General features: G+C 44.4%; 1 long non-coding RNA gene across 1 annotated transcript; it reads left to right on the forward strand.

Annotated features, from left to right (window-relative positions):
• The first annotated feature begins 263 nt into the window (after nt 1-263).
• LOC119289358 lies at nt 264-3760 on the forward strand. The gene is made up of 4 exons (XR_005141492.1): nt 264-517; nt 613-1392; nt 1812-3173; nt 3260-3760. It is a non-coding gene; the product is annotated as an uncharacterized LOC119289358 (long non-coding RNA).
• Nucleotides 3761-19800: the final 16040 nt, after the last annotated feature.

The following is a 19800-nucleotide window of genomic DNA, read 5'->3' on the forward strand; positions in this document are numbered from 1 at the left end:
TTTTCGTCTGGTTTATTTTAGTCTCACCTCCCACCACCGTCCCACGTTAATGATGGTTGTGATCACGTATCATCATGAGAAAATTCCTTATATTATTTCCCTGTCTGTACTCCTAAAGGAGGAGTACGTTTTTGTTTGGTTTCATTAGCTTCCCCATCGTTCCGTTTCCTCCCTCCCCTCTTGTACGACCCCACCGATTCCTTCCCCATAAAAACCCCTTTTTTTCCTTTCTTTCAATCGTTGTTTTGGATATTCCCGATCTCCTTCCCTGAATCGCTCCCTCTCATTTCCTTATCTCCTTCCCTCAATCCCTCCTGCTCCTCTCCCAATTCTGATTTATTCTTTCCTAACCAGACCCCCTGCCGATATCTTTCTTCTTTTCTAAACCTCAAACCGTATGTCGTTTCTTCCCTCTATGGCAAGAACCCATGTTCCTCGCAAACGATCGCTCGAGCGTCGATGTGAATCACAGATCGAAGGGGCTGGTCCCAAGTAGCGGTGCGAAGCGGATACGAAGGTACATCGGTAATTTCCATCTCACGCACCCGCACCACTGCTGGCCGTTTCCTCCATACTGACAGATCGTCGTGTCACTATCCTTGTATGTTGTAGCCAGGAGGAGAGGTAGGCACGGTGCCGCTCATGGCTGTGGTGTTGTGCTTGTGGTCGTGGTGAATTGGAGAGAACGGCCTCCTATCCATGCACGTCCATCTACTGCAGGCCTTCCCTCTTCCAGCAACATCCTGTCTCAGTTTGCCGCCGCCATTCATCCGGATGGCCCTGGACATACATACCAGCACCACAACCTTCCTCCTGCTGCTGGGGACGCAGCTATCATCGGTATTATCTGCAGCCCGAACGTACAAGCCGTCGAAGCTGACGTTCCTTTGCACAGGCTGCACAGACAGGGGTGTACAAGTTGTTGCTTCTGTTCATCCACGCGCCAGTGACTCACATACATTGCTAGCTGTGTGCAGGGTATCATTAAGTTCACATGCATTTATCAGATTGTGTAACTAGCTTTTGTTACTGGTCCATCCCTAGGGGCTAGGAAGCAATAAGATTACTTCAGTATGCATATATACGTTGCTAGCTACGTGCAGGGTATCTCAAGTTCACAAACATTTATGAGATTGTTTTACTAGCTTTTGTTATTACTTGGCCCTTCAGTATGCAGATTGATCTCAACATTCATAAGAATCTTCAAAAAAATGGAGATGAAAATACTTCAAGTAGTTCTGAGTGGAGATCATTTGATAGCATTTTGTTGTAGCATCTACAGAAGACCTTTTCATTTCATTTTACCGAGAAACGCTGGAGGGTTCATGTTTTACTTATCCAGGACATTTTGAAGGTTCCTGATGCATTCTTACAAGAAGCAACAATCCAGAGGTTAGTCAATGTTTGTCGGGATTTTTCATTTCTAAAGGTACACTAGCGACTATTGTACATATAACTAATTGTTTGCTTGCTTTCAAAATCACGTACATCAATATAATCCTCCATGCTAAAAACACTCATTCTAGATTGCGTGAGCTTGTCATACTATTTTTTGTGAAGACAAAAAATAAATTTATACTCCACAACTTGATGCATTGGTGTTGCATCAACATTTCCGGAATTAGCAAGTCAATCTTTTAGGTGTATGTTTTCTAAATTGGTGAACACAGCTGGTGTCTTTAATCAGAAAAAAATAGCATGATTCTCTAAGCTACATGAATTACTCTTCAGCGGCATTTCATATCAGTGGTGTGTTACTTGCTATACTGCCTATGTGTGTGTACTGAAGTTTTCTTCTTTTGAATATGTAGGTAAGTGAAATGATAAGAGGGTTAATTAATGGTGTTCAATTTTTCCTTCAAGCAAACAGTTTGTACCCAACTGCAATACTATTCAGTATCATCCTGAAACCAAAATCTCAAGGATTCATTCTTTGTGAATTCGAGCCTTGGCAAACCACTCCCATTACAAGGTTCCATAAACATGCTGGATTTGTATGTCGATATTCGAATTAATTGGGCAAAAATAGATATATTTACTTTGATGTTTTTACATATTCAGGTGAATAGCATCCTGTTTTTACTTCAAATAATTAACAAAAAATTAAAGACCATGATTATGTTGTTTATTAAATTCATCTTGCATTATCTTTGATGAAAAGTTTATTATCTGTCAGCAACGATATGTTAATATGGGCAAAGGAAAGTCAAAATATGTTATCTCAAGCTAATATTTTTAAATTAGTGAAGCCCTGTAGTATTTACTGGATTGATCACGGCACTGCTCATATTTTTTGGTACTTTAATATCTGAAATATTTCTTTTAATCATGAGCCGAGGTGATAATGGGTTGCAGGCACACACCCCGTCCTTCTCTTGTTCAAGGTTTGGCGGATGCATTAAGTTTGGAGAGGAAACTAACATGAATGACCAGGGGATCTTTTTCTGACCTTTTTCTCGCTTTCTAATTACTCCTCTCATTTCCTCTGTTCTTCTCAGCCATCTCCTTTTCTATCGCCATATCGATCTCTAAACTCGCTTCATCTTTTTTCTTCCAATTCATCCGATTGTTGTGTTCCAAGCACACATGTCATAAAGCATCACCTCCTGCTTGTTCGAACATGTTTGATGTACTTACACATTAACAAAACTGATCAGTAACATTCATGCCGAATTATTTGGGCTTGGTCCTCTGCTTTTTACTGTTTATTTATTGATGAAGATAGCAGATGTTCATGTTTTTAAATATAGTTACACGTGTTCGTCCAAAAAAAATATAGTTACATGTGCTTCCTGTTGGTAGAGATCAAAAAATTAACTCACCGATGCAAGGAAAAAGAGCTCTTTTATAGACACTGCAACAGTGGATACATGGTGAGCCTTTCTGAATGTGTTTTATGAAATAAGGCTAATTTAAGGTCTGGTCTTTTGGGTATGCAAACCTTTCTTGAGAATGCTATACTTGCAGGCGAATAACACTCTTATGATAGAATGCCACTTAATTTGTAAGCTTCGATTCATAAAGTATGCAGTAGCACATTAGACAGATGAGCAGTGGCAGCGCTGTTGTAGCACGCATGCTCAATCGCCCGGACCAAGGGGCGGCTCATGCACCGCTCGTTCGCGTACGCCCTCCACCGCCTGCTCGGCTGAGGCCGGAGCACGCCTTTTCCGGTAAACGTGTTACCTGGTCCCTGTCAAAATATTTCTTAGCAGTACAAATATCTATCACATCGCTGAATGTTTTGTTGCAATCGTAGGAAATGCAGGCATATTCTCAATCGCACCGGTTCCTGCACTTGTATGCTTTTGAAATTGCAGAAATAGTGGTGGCCTAATTCACCGCTTCCAGTGAGATTATTTATTATTCGGCTATTAGTTACTAACTCCATGGTTTTGGTTTTCTACGGTTGGGCTTCTATAGCTGAATTCCTGCATGTTAAATATACAATGCTGCAAGGAGCAAGTAATCTTCTATGGAGCACCACCAAATAAAATTCAGAGATTATGTTTGTACACCCTTGTTAAGAGAGATGACAGGGCATACATGGGCCCTTCTCTACTTGGTACTTCAATCAAATGGTGGGAGTCAATTTTATCCAAGAGCTATGTCCGATATGTCGCCTAATTCAGCTGGTCCTGAAGTATTCTCTTCTAGCGATCATCTTTTGTTCGAAACCCAATTATCAAAGTTGTTGCTTAAAATTACCCTACAAACTGGCTGGTCATCTTTTGTTTGAAACCCAAGTTGCCGCTTAAAATTCGCCTGAAGTATTCTCTTTTGGCGATCATCTTTTTCTTCAACCCCATTATCAAAGTTGCTGCTTAAAATCCCCCTACAAACTGGCGTCTACACGACGGCAACGGACAATTTAATTAAACTCCACAAGTGCTCATTTACTTCTAGCTCACATGTTACCAACCAAATCGATAGTACGTACATTATACAACCACATATTCTCAAATTACTGAGTAATTAGAAGATGCCTTGTTTTCAATTGAAAATTGGTTTCCTCAAATTAATAAAGGGATTCCTTGCTGACAAAGGTTTTGAAATACGTGCGGTACGCGAATGGAAGTTATCAAGCATGTTGTCTATGCAAAAAACAATTAACAAATATATTTGACTAAATGTGCCAAACTGTTGTGTCGTCCACTTTACAAATTACATGTCGATATGTAGTGGAAGCTTTTGCAAGCCAGTGTCAAAGGTAAGTATATCTTCTGCGATGTTATGTCTCGTTGGCGTGCACTTTGCTAACTGTTATATTTGTGTCGAATATTATGTACGCAAGGGGTTACGTGGAGTTGGAGTTGTAATTGATGTGGTTAGGTACGAGTCGTGTAGGAGTCGGAAACATTATATCCTAGGCCTCTTATATACGGAGGGGCACCACACGTTGTAACCCATGACGACTTGATAGCAGCAGGTATGCGGAGGAGCCGATGGCTTGTGCCGGCGCCCCGGCGCGGGTGTTGCGGTATCTTGGGGAGGAGCGCTCGTAATCATTCCCCGGGGATGTAGCCATATCGGTGAACCTCGTTAACAAATATCGTGCTTCGGTGTGTCGTCTATGATCTTGCATTAGCGTTTTATTCTAACAAGTGGTATCATGAGCAAGGTTGCAAGAAGGCTATGCGGAAGATCATGTTGAGGTACGAAGATCATGCTCGACGGGTGCCATGGAACGTCCGATTGGTGCAAGGTGGAGCATGGCGGTGATCGTGGATGCGGTCAGTGGTGTCGGACACTTCGGGTAGAAGGCATGAACCGTTCGATGGCCTGCGGTCAGTAAGGATCGGCTAGACGTGGCGATCGGACCGGCGTAGTGGTTGTTGAAGATGTGGCGGAGGCGACGAATTCGGATCGCATCAGACCGGCGACCAGACGTGGGGGACGGCTGGATAGATTTGATGTGAGAGCATCAAGATGATGCGCTCGGTGTTGTACAAGGGCGGCAGCGCGGCACTGTGGGTGGATCGTGTCGGCGATGCGGGTGACCAGCGTACGGCACGACTCGTGCACGGATGATGCGATGCGCGAGGTGGCGACCGTTATGGCAGGGTTGACATGCAGCGAGTACGGGCGACAGGGCTGAACATATTGCTGGCAAAGAATCAAAATAAGAGAAAAGGCGAAGTTCTCGTCAGAGATACAACAGCGACGGAATTTTTTGAGGGACACGGACGGAGGAAAGTAAGGTCAGGATTCGGTTGTCGTTGCGCGAGACGGCCGCTCGGAGCCTCAGAGCCGTGTGGGTGCATGTTTTGGTCCGCTGGAGACTGGTACTGTATTGGATATACGTGCGCAGTCTAGGACTTTGGTTTCCATGTCAGGTAAGGAGAAGGCAAGGCCGTGGTCGATCCAGCAGTAATAAAAGGGCTAGGGAGAAGAGGCTAGCAGCACGGAAATCTTTTGCAAGTTCGAAAAAGGTGGAGCGCTTCTGTAGCAGAGAGAGTTGATTTGCTTGTAACAACAAGGCTTCGCGGGGATTTTTCGAAGGGCGGACAGGGTGCTGTGCGGGTAAGATTTCTTGGTAGATCGTGGCTTCAGACGAGGAATACGGGATCAGTGATCTTTTCGTGAGGAAGTCGCAGAGGAAAGCAAGGGCGATAAGACCGGCGGCAACAGGATGGTTAGATCGCGGCTCGGCATGACGCCGGGGTTCACCAAGTTTGATGTGGAGAAATTCGATGGCACGGATAACTTCGGTCTATGGCAGACAAGAGTCAGAGGATATTCTGGCGCAACAGGGCATCTTGAAGGGTTTGTAGGAGATGAAACCAACCAAGGTTGACGACGATGCGTGGGAGGATATGCAAGTGCAGGCGGTCACTACCATACGACTTTGTCTTGCGAATCAGGTCATGTATCATGTCATGGATGAAGATTCTCCTAGGAAAATTTGGGACAAGTTGGCAAGTCGTTATATGTTCAAGTCAGCGACCAATAAGCTGTATTTGAAGCAAAAGTTCTATGGGCTGAAGATGCAGGATGGGTCAGATCTTGTGGAGCATGTGAATGCCTTAAATCAATTGGTCACAGATCTAGCGTGTCTGGATGTGAAGATTGAGGACGAGGATAAGGCACTACTTCTTCTTGTTGTTGGGGAACGTAGTAATTTCAAAAAATTTCCTACGCACACGCAAGATCATCGTGATGATATAGCAACGAGAGGGGAGAGTGTTGTCCACGTACCCTCGTAGACCGTAAGCGGAAGCGTTAGCACAACGCGGTTGATGTAGTCGTACGTCTTCACAATCCGACCGATCCAAGCACCGAACGTACGGCACCTCCGAGTTCAGCACACGTTCAGCTCGATGACGATCCCCGGGCTCCGATCCAGCAAAGCTTCAGGGATGAGTTCCGTCAGCACGACGGCGTGGTGACGATGATGATGTTCTACCGGCGCAGGGCTTCGCCTAAACTCCGCGACGATATGACCGAGGTGGAATATGGTGGAGGGGGGCACCGCACACGGCTAAGGAACGATCCGTAGATCAACTTGTGTGTCTATGGGGTGTCCCCCTGCCCCCGTATATAAAGGAGCAAGGGGGGAGGCCGGCCGGCCCTAGAGGGCGTGCCAGGAGGAGGAGTCCTCCTCCTAGTAGGAGTAGGACTCCCCCTTTCCTACTCCTACTAGGAGGGGAAATGAATGGGGAGAGGGGGAAGGAAAGAGGGGGGCGCCGCCCATCCCCCCTCCTAGTCCAATTCGGACCAGAGTGAGAGGGGGCGCGCGACCCACCCTGGTCGCCCCCCTCTCTTCCCACTAAGGCCCATGTGGCCCATTAACTCTCCCGGGGGGTTCCGGTAACCCTCCGGCACTCCGGTTTTCTCCGAAAACGTCCGGAACACTTCCGGTGTCCGAATATAGTCGTCCAATATATCAATCTTTATGTCTCGATCATTTCGAGACTCCTCGTCATGTCCGTGATCACATCCGGGACTCCGAACAAACTTCGGTACATCAAAACTTATAAACTCATAATAAAACTGTCGTCGTAACGTTAAGCGTGCGGACCCTACGGGTTCGAGAACTATGTAGACATGACCTAGAACTATTCTCGGTCAATAACCAATAGCAGAGCCTGGATGCCCATATTGGTTCCTACATATTCTACGAAGATCTTTATCGGTCAAACCGCATAACAACATACGTTGTTCCCTTTGTCATCGGTATGTTACTTGCCCGAGATTCAATCATCGGTATCCAATACCTAGTTCAATCTCGTTACCGGCAAGTCTCTTTACTCATTACGTAATGCATCATTCCATAACTAACTCATTAGTTACATTGCTTGCAAGGCTTATAGTGATGTGCATTACCGAGAGGGCCTAGAGATACCTCTCCGACAATCGGAGTGACAAAACCTAATCTCGAAATACGCCAACCCAACATCTACCTTTGGAGACACCTGTAGTACTCCTTTATAATCACCCAGTTACGTTGTGACATTTGGTAGCACCCAAAGTGTTCCTCCGGTAAACGGGAGTTGCATAATCTCATAGTTTCAGGAATATGTATAAGTCATGAAGAAAGCAATAGCAATATACTAAACGATCAAGTGCTAGGCTAACGGAATGGGTCATGTCAATCACATCATTCTACTAATAATGTGATCCCATTAATCAAATGACAACACATGTCTATGGTTAGGAAACATAACCATCTTTGATTAATGAGCTAGTCAAGTAGAGGCATACTAGTGACTATATGTTTGTCTATGTATTCACACATGTATTATGTTTCCGGTTAATACAATTCTAGCATGAATAATAAATATTTATCATGATATTAGGAAATAAATAATAACTTTATTATTGCCTCTAGGGCATATTTCCTTCAGTCTCCCACTTGCACTAGAGTCAATAATCTAGATTACATAGTAATGATTCTAACACCCATGGAGTCTTGGTGCTGATCATGTTTTGCTCGTGAGAGAGGCTTAGTCAACGGATCTGCAACATTCAGATCCGTATGTATCTTGAAAATCTCTATGTCTCCCACTTGGACTTAGTCCCGTATGGAATTGAAGCGTCTCTTGATGTGCTTGGTCCTCTTGTGAAATCTGGATTCCTTTGCCAAGGCAATTGCACCAGTATTGTCACAGAAGATCTTCATTGGTCCCGATGCACTAGGTATGACACTTAGATCGGAAATGAACTCCTTCATCCAGACTCCTTCATTCGCTGCTTCCGAAGCAGCTATGTACTCCGCTTCACATGTAGATCCCGCCACGACGCTTTGTTTAGAGCTGCACCAACTTACAGCTCCACCGTTTAATAAAAACACGTATCCGGTTTGCGATTTAGAATCGTCCGGATCAGTGTCAAAGCTTGCATCGACGTAACCATTTACGACTAGCTCTTTGTCACCTCCATATACGAGAAACATATCATTAGTCCTTTTCAGGTATTTCAGGATGTTCTTGACCGCTGTCCCGTGATCCACTCCTGGATTACTTTGGTACCTTCCTGCCAAGCTTATTGCTAAGCATACGTCAGGTCTGGTACACAACATTGCATACATGATAGAGCCTATGGCTGAAGCATAGGGAACATCTTTCATTTTCTCTCTATCTTCTGCTGTGGTCGGGCATTGAGTTTGACTCAACTTCACACCTTGTAGCACTGGCAAGAACCCTTTCTTTGCCTGATCCATTTTGAACTTTTTCAAAATTTTATCAAGGTATGTGCTTTGTGAAAGTCCTATTAAGCGTCTTGATCTATCTCTGTAAATCTTGATGCCTAATATGTAAGCAGCTTCACCGAGGTCTTTCATTGAAAAACTTTTATTCAAGTATCCCTTTATGCTATCCAGAAATTCTATATTATTTCCAATTAATAATATGTCATCTACATATAATATCAGAAATGCTACAGAGCTCCCACTCACTTTCTTGTAAATACAGGCTTCTCCAAAAGTCTGTATAAACCCATATGCCTTGATTACACTATCAAAGCGTTTATTCCAACTCCGAGATGCTTGCACCCGTCCATAAATGGATCGCTGGAGCTTGCACACTTTGTCAGCACTTTTTGGATCAACAAAACCTTCTGGCTGCATCATATACAACTCTTCTTCCAGAAATCCATTCAAGAATGCAGTTTTGACATCCATTTGCCAAATTTCATAATCATGAAATGCAGCAATAGCTAACATGATTCAGACAGACTTAAGCATCGCTACGGGTGAGAAAGTCTCATCGTAGTCAACCCCTTGAACTTGTCGAAAACCTTTCGCAACAAGTCGAGCTTTATAGACAGTTACATTACCATCAGCATCAGCCTTCTTCTTAAAGATTCATTTATTCTCAATGGCTTGCCGATCATTGGGCAAGTCAACCAAAGTCCATACTTTGTTTTCATACATGGATCCCATCTCAGATTTCATGGCCTCTAGCCATTTTGCGGAATCTGGGCTCATCATCGCTTCCTCATAGTTCGTAGGTTCATCATGGTCAAGTAACATGACTTTCAGAATAGGATTACCGTACCACTCTGGTGCGGATCTTACTCTGGTAGACCTACGAGGTTCAGTAGAAACTTGATCTGAAGTTTCATGATCAATATCATTAGCTTCCTCACTAATTGGTGTAGGTGTCACAGGAACTGATTTCTGTGATGAACTACTTTCCAATAAGGGAGCAGGTACAGTTACCTCATCAAGTTCTACTTTCCTCCCACTCACTTCTTTCGAGAGAAACTCCTTCTCTAGAAAGGATCCATTCTTAACAACGAATGTTTTGCCTTCGGATCTGTGATAGAAGGTGTACCCAACAGTCTCTTTTGGGTATCCTATGAAGACACATTTCTCCGATTTAGGTTTGAGCTTGTCTGATTGAACTTTCTTCACATAAGCATCGCAGCCCCAAACTTTAAGAAACGACAATTTTGGTTTCTTGCCAAACCACAGTTCATAAGGCGTCGTCTCAACGGATTTTGATGGTGCCCTATTTAACGTGAATGCGGCCGTCTCTAAAGCATAACCCCAGAACGATAGCGGTAAATCAGTAAGAGACATCATAGATCGCACCATATCTAGTAAAGTACGATTACGACGTTCGGACACACCATTTCTTTGTGGTGTTCCAGGTGGCGTGAGTTGCGAAACTATTCCGCATTGTTTCAAATGTAAACCAAACTCGTAACTCAAATATTCTCCTCCACGATCAGATCGTAGAAACTTTATTTTCTTATTACGATGATTTTCCACTTCACTCTGAAATTCTTTGAACTTTTCAAATGTTTCAGACTTGTGTTTCATTAAGTAGATATACCCATATCTGCTCAAATCATCCGTGAAGGTGAGAAAATAACGATATCCGCCACGAGCTTCAACATTCAGCGGACCACATACATCTGTATGTATGATTTCCAACAAATCTGTTGCTCTCTCATAGTACCGGAGAACGGTGTTTTAGTCATCTTGCCCATGAGGCACGGTTCACAAGTACCAAGTGATTCATAATCAAGTGATTCCAAAAGTCCATCAGTATGGAGTTTCTTCATGCGCTTTACACCGATATGACCTAAAGGGCAGTGCCACAAATAAGTTGCACTCTCATTATCAACTCTACATCTTTTGGCTTCGACATTATGAATATGTGTATCACTACTTTCGAGATTCAATAAAAATAGACCACTCTTCAAGGGTGCATGACCATAAAAGATATTACTCATATAAATAGAACAACCATTATTCTCTGATTTAAATGAATAACCATCTCGCATCAAACAAGATCCAGATATAATGTTCATGCTCAACGCTGGCACCAAATAACAATTATTCAGGTCTAAAACTAATCCCGAAGGTAGATGTAGAGGTAGCGTGCCGACCGCGATCACATCGACTTTGGAACCGTTTCCCACGCGCATCGTCACCTCGTCCTTTGCCAGTGCTCGCTTATTCCGTAGTCCCTGTTTCGAGTTGCAAATATTAGCAACAGAACCAATATCAAATACCCAGGTGCTACTACGAGCTCTAGTAAGGTACACATCAATAACATGTATATCACATATACCTTTGTTCACCTTGCCATCCTTCTTATCCGCCAAATACTTGGGGCAGTTCCGCTTCCAGTGTCTAGTCTACTTGCAGTAGAAGCACTCAGTTTCAGGCTTAGGTCCAGACTTGGGTTTCTTCTCTTGAGCAGCAACTTGCTTGCCGTTCTTCTTGAAGTTCCCCTTCTTCTTTCCTTTGCCATTTTTCTTGAAACTAGTGGTCTTTTTGACCATCAACACTTGATGCTCCTTCTTGATTTCTACCTCCGCAGCTTTTAGCATTGCGAAGAGCTCGGGAATTGTCTTGTTCATCCTTTGCATATTATAGTTCATCACGAAGCTCTTGTAGCTTGGTGGCAGTGATTGGAGAATTCTGTCAATGACGCTATCATCCGGAAGATTAACTCCTACTTGAATCAAGTGATTATTATACCCAGACATTTTGAGTATATGCTCACTGACAGAACTATTCTCCTCCATCTTGCAGCTGTAGAACTTATTGGAGACTTCATATCTCTCAATCCGGGCATTTGCTTGAAATATTAACTTCAACTCCTGGAACATCTCATATGCTCCATGACGTTCAAAACGTCGTTGAAGACCCGGTTCTAAGCCGTAAAGCATGGCACATTGAACTATCGAGTAGTCATCAGCTTTGCTCTGCCAGACGTTCTTAACATCGTCAATTGCATCAGCAGCAGGCCTGGCACCCAGCGGTGCTTCCAGGACGTAATTCTTCTGTGCAGCAATGAGGATAATCCTCAAGTTACGGACCCAGTCCGTGTAATTGCTACCATCATCTTTCAACTTTGCTTTCTCAAGGAACGCATTAAAATTCAACGGAACAACAGCACGAGCCATCTATCTACAACAAACATAGACAAGCAAAATACTATCAGGTACTAAGTTCATGATAAATTTAAGTTCAATTAATCATATTACTTAAGAACTCCCACTTAGACAGACATCTCTCTAGTCATCTAAGTGATCACGTGATCCAAATCAACTAAACCATAACCGATCATCACGTGAGATGGAGTAGTTTTCAATGGTGAACATCACTATGTTGATCATATCTACTATATGATTCACGCTCGACCTTTCGGTCTCCGTGTTCCGAGGCTATATCTGCATATGCTAGGCTCGTCAAGTTTAACCTGAGTATTCTTCGTGTGCAAAACTGGCTTGCACCCGTTGTAGATGGACGTAGAGCTTATCACACCCGATCATCACGTGGTGTCTGGGCACGACGAACTTTGGCAACGGTGCATACTCAGGGAGAACACTTCTTGATAAATTTTTTAGTGAGAGATCATCGTAAAATGCTACTGTCAATCAAAGCAAGATAAGATGCATAAAGGATAAACATCACATGCAATCAATATAAGTGATATGATATGGCCATCATCATCTTGTGCTTGTGATCTCCATCTCCGAAGCACCGTCGTGATCACCATCGTCACCGGCGCGACACCTTGATCTCCATCGTAGCATCGTTGTCGTTACGCCATCTATTGCTTCTACGACTATTGCTACCGCTTAGTGATAAAGTAAAGCAATTACAGGGCGTTTGCATTTCATACAATAAAGCGACAACCATAAGGCTCCTGCCAGTTGCCGATAACTTCATTACAAAACATGATCATCTCATACAATAAAATATAGCATCACGTCTTGACCATATCACATCACAACATGCCCTGCAAAAACAAGTTATACGTCCTCTACTTTGTTGTTGCAAGTTTTACGTGGCTGCTACGGGCTTAGCAAGAACCGTTCTTACCTACGCATCAAAACCATAATGATAGTTCGCCAAGTTAGTGCTGTTTTAACCTTCGCAAGGACCGGGCGTAGCCACACTCGATTCAGCTAAAGTGAGAGAGACAGACACCCGCCAGCCACCTTTAAGCACGAGTGCTCGTAATGGTGAAACTAGTCTCGCCTAAGCGTACGCGTAATGTCGGTCCAGGCCACTTCATCTCACAATACCGCCGAACCAAAGTATGACATGCTGGTAAGCAGTATGACTTGTATCGCCCACAACTCACTTGTGTTCTACTCGTGCATATAACATCAACGCATAAAACCTAGGCTCGGATACCACTGTTAGGGAACGTAGTAATTTCAAAAAATTCCTACGCACACGCAAGATCATGGTGATGATATAGCAACGAGAGGGGAGAGTGTTGTCCACGTATCCTCGTAGACCGTAAGCGGAAGCGTTAGCACAATGCGGTTGATGTAGTCGTACATCTTCACGATCCGACTAATCCAAGCACCGAACGTACGGCACCTCCGAGTTCAGCACACGTTCAGCTCGATGACGATCCCCGGGCTCAGATCCAGCAAAGCTTCGGGGATGAGTTCTGGCAGCACGACGGCGTGGTGACGATGAAGATGTTCTACCAGCGCAGGGCTTCGCCTAAACTCCGTGATGATATGACCGAGGTGGAATATGGTGGAGGGGGGCACCGCACACGGCTAAGGAACGATCCTTAGATCAACTTGTGTGTCTATGGGGTGCCCCCCTGCCCCCGTATATAAAGGAGCAAGGGGGGAGGCCGGCCAGCCCTAGAGGGCGCGCCAGGAGGAGGAGTCCTCCTCCTAGTAGGAGTAGGACTCCCCCTTTCCTACTCCTACTAGGAGGGGAAAGGAAGGGGGAGAGGGGGAAGGAAAGAGGAGGGCGCCGCCCATCCCCCCTCCTAGTCCAATTCGGACCAGAGGGAGAGGGGGCGCACGGCCCACCCTGGCCGCCCCTCTCTCTTCCCACTAAGGCCCATGTGGCCCATTAACTCCCCCGGGGGGTTCCGGTAACCCTCCGGCACTTTGGTTTTCTCCCAAAACGTCCGAAACACTTCCGGTGTCCGAATATAGTCGTCCAATATATCAATCTTTATGTCTCGACCATTTTGAGACTCCTCGTCATGTCCGTGATCACATCCGGGACTCCGAACAAACTTCGGCACATCAAAACTTATAAACTCATAATAAAACTGTCATCGTAACGTTAAGCGTGCGGACCCTATGGGTTCGAGAACTATGTAGACATGACCTAGAACTATTCTCAGTCAATAACAAATAGAGGAACCTGGATGCCCATATTGGTTCCTACATATTCTACGAAGATCTTTATCGGTCAAACCGCATAACAACATACGTTGTTCCCTTTGTCATCGGTATGTTACTTGCCCGAGATTCGATCGTCGGTATCCAATACCTAGTTCAATATCATTACCGGCAAGTCTCTTTACTCGTTACGTAATGCATCACTCCATAACTAACTCATTAGTTACATTGCTTGCAAGGCTTATAGTGATGTGCATTACCGAGAGGGCCCAGAGATACCTCTCCGACAATCGGAGTGACAAAACCTAATCTCGAAATACGCCAACCCAACATCTACCTTTGGAGACACCTGTAGTACTCCTTTATAATCACCCAGTTATGTTGTGACGTTTGGTAGCACCCAAAGTGTTCCTCCGGTAAACGGGAGTTGCATAATCTCATAGTTTCAGGAACATGTATAAGTCATGAAGAAAGCAATAGCAATATACTAAACGATCAAGTGCTAGGCTAACGGAATGGGTCATGTCAATCACATCATTCTCCTAATGATGTGATCCCATTAATCAAATGACAACACATGTCTATGGTTAGGAAACATAACCATCTTTGATTAATGAGCTAGTCAAGTAGAGGCATACTAGTGACTATATGTTTGTCTATGTATTCACACATGTATCATGTTTTCGGTTAATACAATTCTAGCATGAATAATAAACATTTATCGTGATATGAGGAAATAAATAATAACTTTATTATTGCCTCTAGGGCATATTTCCTTCACTTGTTTCGTTGCCACCGTCCTATGAGCATTTGGCCATTACATTGACACATGGAAAGACAATCGTCAATACCGAGTAAGTCACTACAGCGTCGCTTGGACATGAGTTGAGGAAGGAAAAGAATGCTGCGGAAAGGGAGAGTACTCAAGGTTTGGGGTTGGCAGTTAAAGGTTATCAGCTCAGGAAGGGACAAGAGGTGGAGAAGAAAAAGAAGAAAAGGGTGCAGTGCTATAGGTGCAAGGATTGGGGACATATAAATAGGGAATGCTCAGAACTGAAGGGTGGGGCAAGTGCTAATGCGACTACTCATGGTGATGACTCAGACAGCAGTGGTGATGTCCTCGTAGTATCAAAGAGACGACCAACAAAAACTGAAGCGTGGATGTTGGATTCAGCTTGCTCTTTTCATGCGATGCCCAACAGGGAGTGGTTCTCTTCGTACAAATCTGGTGAGTTTGGTTTAGTTTATGTGGGCGATGACACAGATTATCGTGTTGCTGGAGTAGGTGACATCAAAATCAAGATGTTTGATGGAGTTGAGAGGATGCTTCGGGGAGTCAGGCATGTGCCAGGGCTAAGGAGGAATCTAATTTCGCTTGGTGTTCTTCATGATGGTGGTATGGAATTCCATTGTGATTGGGATAAGAAGATCATGAAAATCATGGAATATGGGATAACCGTGATGATAGGAGAGAGGACGGATTTGCATCTTTACAAGTTGCAAGGGAGCACTACAGCAGGTGGAGCCATGAATATAGTGGATTTGCAGGAGTAGCAGTGGAGTCCCACGGTGGTGGAGGGTCTGGCCCGTCGGGTAGCTCTTAGTAAGCTACAAAGAAGACAATCCAAGTCCGGAGTACATGGAGGTTCGAGTATGGACAACTTCTAGGTGGTGGAGAATATTCGCCAAGGTGAAGTTTGTTATATTTGTGTCAAACGCCAGAAATTGGAACACATTGATTCCGCTCGTTCCTGTCCTTCGCTTCAGGGCCTGTCCCTCGGTGTGGTCAGTACTCCATACTGTCGATATTATGTATGCAAGGGGTTGCGTGGACTTGGAGTTGTAAATGGTGTGGTTAGGTATGAGTTGTGCATGAGTCAGACACGTTGTATCCTAGGCCTCTTATATACGGAGGGGCACCACACGTTGTAGCCCATGATGACTTGATAGCAGTAGGTACGCGGGGGAGGCGCCCGAGCAGCCGGTGTTGCGGTATCTTGGGGAGGAGTACCTGTAGTCATGCCCCGGAAATGTAGCCATATCGGCGAACCTCGTTAACAAATATCGTGCCTCGGTGTGTCGTCTATGATCTTGCATAAGCGTTTTATTCTAACACTAACATCGGTTAATTTGTTTCTAAATAACAGTGCTACAACTGTGATGCATAAATTCAGTGCCACTTCTCAAGCTACTAGCCCTAGAAGAAACACAAGGAGGCAGAGCAACGATGATTATCTGGTCCTCCAAACTGGATGCAGTGAGGTAACTCGTGATCAAAACAGTTCCGATACCAGTCGGCTTGAGGAAATCAACCAAGATGTTTTCAAGAAATTGTATGTTTTCTATCAGTTCGACACACCACACACAATGCTAAGCACTGTGAGCTTTGGCATCTTTGGTTCCAGTTTACATATGTAGTTTTGATGCACACTGCCTGATGCGCTCTTTCTTATGTATATTGTATTATTAGATCATAGGCATAACTTCAGTGTCTCTCCTGTCAATGAAGAGCCTAGATGATTTTACAGCAACGGTACTAAGAGGATATCTTGAGTTATTGTAGGTTTTTATCTGTTATGAGTAATATGTTTTGGCAATTTGAAATATACCAGGCCATGTGTATGAAATTTTTTTACACTGTTAAGTCTTAAACATTGTTTACGAAAGGCTTAAAGTCTGAAAATATATTAATCAAGATACCATCTTCTTTGTGTGCCTGCTATTAAAATCAACCATTTCAATCTACTCCATGAAATTCTTGTATCATGATAATGTTACGAGCCCGTAGCAACGCATGGGCATTTTACTAGTTTATATGGATGGTTGGCTGAGCCTGATGCAGCTGTAACGTACGCGCGCAGCGGGGCAGGAGGCAGCGATCAATTCGTTCCTACTTCTATACATGCACGCGAAAAAATAGGAACTGATTGATCTCCTTCACTTCCTATTCCATCACGCACGCCTTCACGCAGCAGTTTCCAATTTCCCATATGTGGCCGCCGACGCTTCGTCTCTTCGTGGCTGCGCGCTCGGCGCTCCTTTTCCGTTTTCTCCTGATGAATCGAATATTCCTCCCTAATTCAGATCGCTCAGTCGATGCAAATTTTTATTTATGTTCAGTGTTGTCAATAACAGCGCGGAAGTATTCTAGAAACTGAGAATATTTTCTGAGTTAAATAGTTTTTTGTTTTGGTTGATATAGCAATCACTTCTTTGAAAGATTTAAAGAACTCATGGTATTAAAAGATATATTTAGATTTTTATTGATCTCGAGCACCCTGAAGTCACTGAATAGAATTGAACCTGATATATATTGAAGATCAAGAGATTCACTTTGCCAAATGGTGTAACGTCATCTATGGAGATTTTTGAGTATGTCAGAGAACTTGATAGTCACCCTACAATATCTCAATTGTTTATCGCACCTTATTTATTGTGCCTGTGACGGCGAACTATCTGAGATCGACAATGACTCAAGTGAGGTTAAATTGTTTAGCAACATTATGCATCGAGAAGAAATTATTGAAGTATATTGACGCTAGACCTTATCATAAATGACTCTGCATCGAGGAATGTTAGAAGAAAATTTTAATTAATAATTTTTATAAATTATTTGGTATGCATGCTAATTCTGAATGCATTTAATCAAGCGTATTTGATAATATTTTAAAAACATATGTATATTCATTTTCATTGTTATGATGTCTATATTAAAGGCCCCAAGTATAATTCTTGCCCCGAGCCCCCAAAATCTCAGGACCGGCTCTAGGCAGAAGACTGACCTTTAGTCCCGGTTCCAGCCACCAACCGAGACTAAAAGGGCTGCGCGAGGTCAGACGAACCGGAACTGGTGTCTGCCGAGGCCCGGCCGGCACCCTGGCCTCTCGAACCGTGACTGATGCACCCATTAATTCCGGTTCGTACCACGATCGGAACTAATGCTCTGATCTGATTAGGACCAAAGCTGTGTTTTCTACTACTGGCTAATTACTCCATGTGTCATTGTGTACTACACGAGGGGTTTGGATTATGTAGCCATGTTCAGTTCATCGGTCATCTCGGAGAGAGGTCGTCACGTGGATCTTCTGGAAAATGGTATGGCCCTGTGTGGTTTTGTTTGAGTACTTCGTCTCAAATTAAGCTCGAAGTCAAGTCCTTTCCATTAGAGAGACTGGGGTGCGCGGTGGGAGTCAAATCTTCATATTGAAACGTCGTATTCGCTATGCAACCTAGAGAAATATTTTTGTAGAACGAGAAAAATATTCCGCGCACCAGCTTGTAGCTACAAATTCTTTTCTCGAATATGCATAAGTGTGCATATCATATATTAAAGAAGAAAAGCCAAGAATGCCTCCACCATAGTTTACAGGGTTGTTTTACATGTTAATCCTCATCACTCACCCACCTCTCTACCCTAGCAAAGAAGGGCATTACATTCCCTTTCAATAACCCCGCGGAGGACCAAGTGGAACCCTCATAACACAACTTTCTCAGGAATTGCTCAACCGAAGGCTGAGCGCCCTCAAAGACAATGGCATTTCTATGCTTCCACAGCTCCCACCAAGTCATCGCGAAGATGGTGCGAAGATCCTTCGTGCTGACATTGTTCGATCCACGCTTGTCGACGGCCCACTCCACTAGCGAATCCTGGGCAGTAGGGATCCAACTCGGTGTCCCCAACGCAACAAAGATCGCTGCCCAAACTGTCCGAGCAAAAACACACGTGAGTAGTAGATGGTTGATCGTTTCCTCCTCTTGATCACAAAAAGGACATGCAGCCTGGTGAGGTAGGCCTCTGCGCGCAAGGCGATCCGAGGTCCAGCATCTGTCTTTCATGGCCAGCCATGTGAAAAACCTGCATTGCATAGGAGCACGTGATTTCCATGTCAGGTCCGCCGTTGGGATTACCTCCTGGCCCCAAAATGCAGCCGCATACGCCGACTTCACAGAGAACTTCCCATTGTTCTCCCACGACCATGTTATCTCATCCGGCTCTTCGTCAGAGAACTCCCAACCATTGACCAGCTGCCATAGTGCTAGAAACTCATGCAAGGTCTCAAGTCCAAAGTTTGGGCTAATGTCCATCGCCCAAGACCCATCTTCTATGGCCGTACTGACCAACCTCACCTTCCGAGTGCGGGGTTGTACAAGATCATAGACTCGCGGTGCCACCTCCTAGATTCTCTGTCCATGCAACCATCGGTCTTCCCAAAATAGAGTTGTACGTCCCAACCTGACGGTACTCCTCATGGCTGCCTGGCACAACAAATTTGCTTCTTCCGCAACTTTGATTCTGAATTCATTCCATGGTCTTGACTCGTCAGTCCTCTTGAGCCACAGCCAGCGAGCTTGCATGGCGATATTCATCCATCTTAGATTTGGCAGCCCCAAACCACCTGCCCACTTAGGCGTGCACACCATGTCCCATGCAACAACACAATTTCCACCGTCTGCCTCAGCTCTTCGGCACCATAAGAAACCACGGCAGATCTTGTTCATGGCCGCAATAGTTTTCACAGGGAGGTCCAAAGCCATCATAGCATGGATCGGCATGGCACATAGGATGGACTGCACAAGAGTTAGACGCCCACTCTTGGGCATAAGAGCTGCCTTCCACTTTGGAAGTTGATTTTCCATGTGATCCACCAGAAACTGCAGCTGTGTCGCTGATTGCTTTCTTAGCGATAGTGGCAGCCCAAGGTACTTGATCGGAAAAGATCCCAAGGGGCA

The sequence above is a fragment of the Triticum dicoccoides genome, chromosome 4A (genome assembly GCF_002162155.2).
Source record: "Triticum dicoccoides isolate Atlit2015 ecotype Zavitan chromosome 4A, WEW_v2.0, whole genome shotgun sequence".
NCBI classification, from domain to species: domain Eukaryota; kingdom Viridiplantae; phylum Streptophyta; class Magnoliopsida; order Poales; family Poaceae; genus Triticum; species Triticum dicoccoides.